Raw genomic sequence first — 7,212 nt, forward strand, 5'->3', positions numbered from 1 at the left:
CTCATAAAGGAGGTGGGAGCAGCTGCTGTGCCACGGAGCTGGGGCTGAACAGCCTTGCTGACTTTGTTCTGCACATCTCCATCTGCTCTGTGACTTCTACCCAGGAGGTATTTTCTTTAGGGACACTTTCCTAGTCCACTTTCCATCCTGTAGCAGCCTGCAGCACAGAAACACTAGCATTTCAGAAGGAAAGTCCTTGCAGTTGAACCCATCTGGTTTAACCACGTACTAGAGACCTGGATGATACACTACTGGGGGGATATATATAGCTATAAATTAGTAGCTCCCTCCTCTAATAGTGATGAGAAAACTCTTTCAAATATATTTATGACAGCAAGACACTCACAAATAACTAGTTTGGGAAAAAAAATTAATCATATAAGATTTTTACCAAGAAGTAAGAACACATGAGAATATACCCAAGGCCCAAGTCATTTGTTGTGGTGTGACTCCAACACCATACCAGATTTTCATGCCATAATGATCAAACTAATGCTATCTAAACTCAACACACCAAATTATGTGCGACAGCAGGAGATATACCTGGGCTTCAAGTGCTAGTGGGTGAACTCTGCTGATTTCAGAGAGGCATCATAAAATCCCAACCATGAAATTGTGGAAGTAAATGGCAGCTTACCCACGACTGCCTCAAAGCCAGACTGTATCCACTTAGGGAAAACTGCAACATAAATGTGATAATCCCTTGCTGCCCAGATTCCTTCCAGATTATCTTTGGCTATACATCATGCGTCTCTTAAAATCAGTGGAATTGCCACACATTAAAGAGCATATTGCAGAGAATTGCAGGTATGCCACTCTTTCAGTACAAGAAAAAAAATCCCTGGGACCTAAAAAAACAAATGTTCATGCAGTCAGGAATGAACTTTAATTACATTTTTCCATTCTTTTTTCTTTCTTTTTTGCTGAGGAGTTACTTTAAGCCTAGGACAACCATATTTGTAAGGATTTATGGACAATAAGATTTTCGTTGCAACTTAACTGCAAATAGCATGGAAGCAAATCAACAAATAAGGTCTCCTTTTCATTTTTGCAGGAGCAGAACGTGCCCCCAACACAGAGACCTCCACAAGTCAGTGCTGCTCTGCCTGTGTTAGGGCTGCCTGCCTAGCAGCAGGTAACACACACAGACACCAGCAAAGGTAGAAAACTCATTGTGCACTATTCGAGAACTCTGCTCCAGAATAATAATGGGCAATAATAAATAAGAGTCCTCAGCTCTCTTCTTTGGCTGAATAGGTCCAGCTGAGTCAGAGAAGACCACATCTCGTTTTTCCAATGTGTACTTTTGTTAGGTCAATACAGGGACTGTTATAGAGCGGTAATGTGAGCTGGGTAATGTGCGCAGGTTCTGGGGCTTTATTGTGTCCCTGCTATGTTAATTAGTATTAGGAACATGATGGATTGGCAACACGTGTATTTTCTGAGTCTTAAACCAGCCCTGAGAGTTTAGCACTCCATTATTTACACATCACAGGAACCCAGGGATGTTTACTTTAAAAAGTATCACTTACAAGAATGAAACACTCTAATTCATTCCTGATAGGGGCTGTGCGAGCACCCGCCCAAGATTCAGGTTCTGCAGGACAATGTGCCAGCCCTGTCCAGGGTCATCCTGGGAATCCCACATCAAAACCTTCTCTGAAGCATCTCCTGAGGGAGTGACTGATGGAGAAGCACCAGCCTGGAGAAGCAGATGTTCTCTCCCCATGGCTTATCTGGCAGAGAAGATAGGAGCTGGGAGTTTGGGAGAAGTGTGTAAGACACATCTCTCAGCCCAATTGCCCCATAGAAGAGAAATCAGAGGAATAGACAGGGCTGTTGCCCTCCCCTGGCCATGACAGACCTCTCTCTGCAAGATATGCTACCCTACCAACATACCAGCCAGCAAGAGAAATCTCCTCTTTGCAATCTGGAGGTGAAAATCAGCATGCAGGGAACAAAATTCTAAAAGACCCTCAGACTTTCTCAAAGAGCCAAGGAGAAAATGCAGCAACCTGTGCTAAATACAATTTTTCCATAGCCAAATCCAACAAAATGACCCTTCCATGCACCAAATAATATAAAACCCTCATCTCTGCTCCCTAATGATGCTCCTCCCTGGAAAAATTCTGTGAAGTTTTCCATCCTTCAGTAGTATGGGAGAAGGTCACTTGTCCCACATAATTCTTCCAAAGAAGCACTGATACCTCCAGAAGACAACAGCTGCTCTATTTCCTTTTTGTGCAGTCTTTCTTTCTCATTACCTGGCAACCTCTGGAGTCCCAGGACCAGCTGTCTTCCTCATACATAGCTTTACTCCCCATCCCAATCTTCCTCACCTCAAACTGGGACTGGCAAGCTAATATGCTTTCTCACTATTAATATTTAAAATTCCTGCACAGAAATCTGCAAGGATGACAACATTAACAAAACAACCAACCAATCCAACAAACAAAGACGACTTCACCTTCTAGCAAACCAGCCAGTAGCCACCAATTTTGCAGCCATTCTGTAGTGCTGGTTCTGGCAAATGTCCTAGAACAACTTTGTAATCTGAATGTATACTTGGGATTGCCTTTCATTTTCCCAGTTACAGTGGAGAGCAACTAATAATTAGTAGAGTGGACTCTGCTAGAGTAATGGACCTGAGACTGACTTGATAATTCCCATTGGTCTTTCAGCATTGGCTGGGAGCAGCTAGAAACCAATGACTTGTGCAGCCAAGTGTTCAGATAGTAGTAGTTGTAGTTGTGATGTTGCTGAGTTGGCTTTGTGTATTAAAGCATGTGCTGCAAACCCCAGAAATACAAACCCAAGTGGATGATTGCAATCAGAAAAGAAGCACCAAAGTCACTTCCAGATTGTCATTGAACTACTTTCACTCTACAGACCATGATTTTTATAGTCAGTTATGTCTGTGTAATGTGACAGAGACAATTTAAGGTAAATATTCATGCCCATGAATTGGATTTGTTTGTGTCTTCTGTGCCACCTATTATCTGTAGACAAAGCCACTTTCTCCCATGTTCAATTGTCTATAGGTTAAAATACATGGCTTAGTGAGGCCAGCACATTTACAATCACCATGTGAAACTGGCATGGTCTCGGTGATCTTGCCATATTGGCAGTCAGGAAGAGAAGTTACTTTAACTTGAAAACTAAAGGTGGACACTCTGTATCTTGGTGGATACAAAAACACATTCAATATATTATTTTAACCAGTTTTTGGTGCAAGCATCCTCTAAGGACTTCTGGGGGATTTTTTGTTTTGTTCTGTTTTGTTTTGTTTTGCTTTGCTTTGTTTTTTTAGTGAATAAAAGGAGTGTTGGCAGTGCTGCTGTCAACAGCTGCAAAGCTAAGAAGCAACTCAAATAATCAAAAAAACATAATCTAAGGAGATATATTTCAGGTCTGTGTCACATCCTACAGTATACAGTGTGTCATCACAGCTTGTCTACCATGTCAGCATCTGAGCAATAAACAACACCAGGACAGGCCAGATGTGCTGTATAAATGACCAGTTTGTTATTGCTCCAGAGAAGTTAGACCAGCATGTGGCAAGGTGCACGAGCACTGCAGATCACTTTGGCCCCTCTTAGTACCTGAGATAAGAATGATCAAAATCAGGAGTACAACAATCACCTCTCACAGCTTGCTCTCAGGCAAAGCCATTCTTGCAGTTGGGAGAATGGTCTTTCAGCTCTTTAATATTAGGAAATTTAATAACTTGCATTCTGCATTGAACCCTGCTCCCTGCAATCCTAAAACTTTACAGCAGCCTCTGAGCAATGCCAAAGCACAAGCAGGCAAGTACAATCACAAGCCTTTGCAGGATGTTGTTCTCTGCAGTCATTTCCTGCTTCTCACATGTAGAGGTAACAGACACAGCTAAAGAGGCTGAAATGGGCTTTATGGCTTGGCACATCTTTAATAAAACAGGAGCCTTGGTCATATGAAGAAAAGGACAGTGCTGGGATATAAATACTGCAGCACTTCAGAACTGCTCTGGCAAGCAGAACATCTGTTTGTTACATTTCCCAGTGTTTTATTTTCAGTTGCCCATGACAAAGAATCAGAGCTTTTACCAGCACAAACCACACTCAGTCATAAACACAGCACTATCCTTTTGAGGCATACCTTGAGCATTATAAAGCAACAACTTTATTCTAGGGAAGTCATAGAGTCAGAAATCAGGGCACAGGAAAGACAGTTTAAGAACAGGCCACATTTTATGAAGAAAGTATTTTACTCACAGGTAAGGGGATTTATTTTGTGTGAACACAGAGACTTTAGGCAGCATGAAGGAGAATTTGGAGAAAAGTTTCTTGTGGTAAAACAATCTACACTAGAGCTCTCCACAAAATCCCTACAATGATATTAACCTACTGACACTCATCTCAAGGAATGAATTTTGGTAACATAAACTTTATTCTGTGCTGTACATTAGCTCAATATCACTACTGAACATGAAAGAGGATGTGTTCCAAAAATGTTATTGCTAATGGGAAAATCAGAAAACACCACACTCAGCAGTAAAATCCATAAGGAAATTCACTTGAGGCCACATCCAAGGTATAACTATCCTTGGTTTAGTCTTCATTTTATGTGCACCATTGAAAAGTGTTACATTGTGAACTCACTTCACTGTAATGAAATGCTATTTTAATAAATATACCCTTGATGGGTCTCTGGGTCAGCCAAAGACCTCAGAATGATTCAAACATAGAGCAAAGCAGTCATCAAGTAAAATGAACATTCTAGTCAAACTCAAAAGAAACCAGACCAAGGTATCTCTATGCAAAAAAAAAAAAAAAAGAAAAAAAAAGCACTTGCTGACCCTACTATGCCAAATATGAGTTTAGAGAATAAATCTATTTACACAGCTAACAACTTTTTAAAGTCTTGCACGTTGGAGACAGGCAATCAGCTTCTCCACAGAAACTGTCTCACAAAACACTTGTGGCCTGAGCATCCCTACACAAAAAGAGATTTACTAAGGCAGTGAGGCACTGTGTCTGTGTACTGCCTATTTCCTAAGCACAAAGCATAAGTCCCAGAGCAAATAAGGTGAAAACTGCTTGACATTACTGCCATCTCTCCCAACACTAAAGATTTATTAAAGTACATTATATTAATTGTATCAATGCAAGGAAAATATCCCAATGCACATTCATCCTATATTGCAGAAATGAGACTGAACTGGCTGTTTGGTTTTTTTTTTTCCACAGCATCTGAAGTTACAGTAGGAATTAGCAGTGGCAATGGGAAATTCCTTTGCTGCTGAAGTGGAGAGCTTAGCTGGAAAGAGATGTAGAAGAAATGGTGGTGACCTGCAATTTTCACAGCTCTCTGTCTCCTGACAGGCCAATCCCTAAATTTATTCCAGACACAGAGACAGTTAGAAGTACAGTAAATCAAATCCACAGGAACTGTCCCTCATTCAGAATTGAGACCCTAGCATTGTCAAATAGACAGGATATTTTTAAGGTAAAGGGGGTGAAATTCAAGCCTATCAGCAGGACTACTTCATGGACAGGACATAATAGGGACTGTTTGGCATGAAGAAGAAGACAGCCTAGGTAACTCTCACTTCTTTTGAGGCACAAGGCATTACCACAGGCACTTTTGTTTTGACTACAAAATGCTTTTCTTTTGAGAATGTGAAAAATACTGCTGCATCTGGCATTAGTCCTACTTTCCAGGCAGATCTTTAGTTCGTATTCTGATGCAGCACACTGAAATAATCTGGTATAGACTATAACCAAGAGGGATCAAGGTAATAAGTAGCAAAAAAGAGGCTTGAGATGTCCAACACAAAGGCAACTGGGAAAAGGTTTACATCTTCATATCAAAAAGCAGCTAGCAGCTAGTGGTCCAGCACTGACAACCTCATTGAAAAGATCCACATATATGTATGGGCACTGCCACACATCTCTGGACTGACCAGACACTAATTAACTTCATCTCACTGACATAATTTAACTGCCTAGTAGCAAGAAAAATGTAAAATTTTGGTTACACACTGAAGAAAAGAATAAGTCTCTAGAATTATAAAGGAGAAAGGCAATATTAAATACCTTGAAACACTGATACACTAGATGAACCAAAGGTTTGTCACATGTCTTTGTCCCAGTTTCAGCTGGGATGAAGTTAATTTTCTTCTCAGGAACTGGTCCAGTGCCCTGGTTTGGATTAAGTAGGAGAATAATGATAACATGGTGGTGTTTTATTTGATGCTCAGGAGTGCTTAGCATAAAATAAGGGACATTTCAGACTCCTGCCAGCGAGCAGGGACACAAGAACATAGCTGGGACAGATGACCCAAACTGGCCAAGGGGTTATTCAGCACCACAGAGCAACTTCATGTGCAGTATATAAATGGGGAATAGTTGTCCAAGAGGAGCTGATCACTGCTAGGGAACAGGTTGGGTATTGGTCAATGGGTGGTGAGCAACTATACCATGCATTAATTTTTCTCTTCAGTTTTATTCCCCTCTCCCCCTGTCCTTTTCATTACAAGGAGACTCAGGGGTGACCTCATCACTCTCTACAGCTCCCTGAAAGGTGCTTGTAGTCAGGTGGGGTTGGTCTCTTTCTCCAGGCAGCAACTGACAGAATGAGAGGACACAGTCTTCAGCTGTACTAAAGGAAATACAGGTTGGATATCAGGAAAAAGTTTTTCATGGAAAGAATAATAAAGTACTGAAATGTTCTGCCGGGGAGGTGGAGGAGTTGCCATCTCTGGATGTGTTTGAAAAAGATTGGATGTGGCATTTGATCCCATGGTCTATTTGAGGTGTTAGGGCATGGGTTGGGCCTGATGATCTTGGAGATCTCTTCCAACCTTGTGATTCTGTGATTCTGATCATCACCCAGCCACAACATCGTCACCTGGCCACAGGGCCAGGGGTCCCATCCTGGTCCCATCCCAGTCCCATCCCTGGTCCCATCCCCTGTCCTAGCCTGCATCCCAGCTCTGATCTCATCCCCAGTCCCATCCTGGTCCCATCCCGGGTCCCAGCCCAGATCCCAGCCTCAGTCCCATCCCCGGTCCCAGCCAGTCCCATCCCGATCCCATCCCGGTCCCATCCCTGATCCCATCCCGATCCCATCCCAGTCCCATCCCGGTTCCATCCCTGGTTTCATCCCCAGTCCCATCCCGGTCCCTGCTGGTCCCATCCCAGTCCCATCCCTGATCCCATCCCGGTTCCT

Source organism: Oenanthe melanoleuca, chromosome Z, assembly GCF_029582105.1.
Source record: "Oenanthe melanoleuca isolate GR-GAL-2019-014 chromosome Z, OMel1.0, whole genome shotgun sequence".
In the NCBI taxonomy this organism is placed as follows: Eukaryota; Metazoa; Chordata; class Aves; order Passeriformes; family Muscicapidae; genus Oenanthe; species Oenanthe melanoleuca.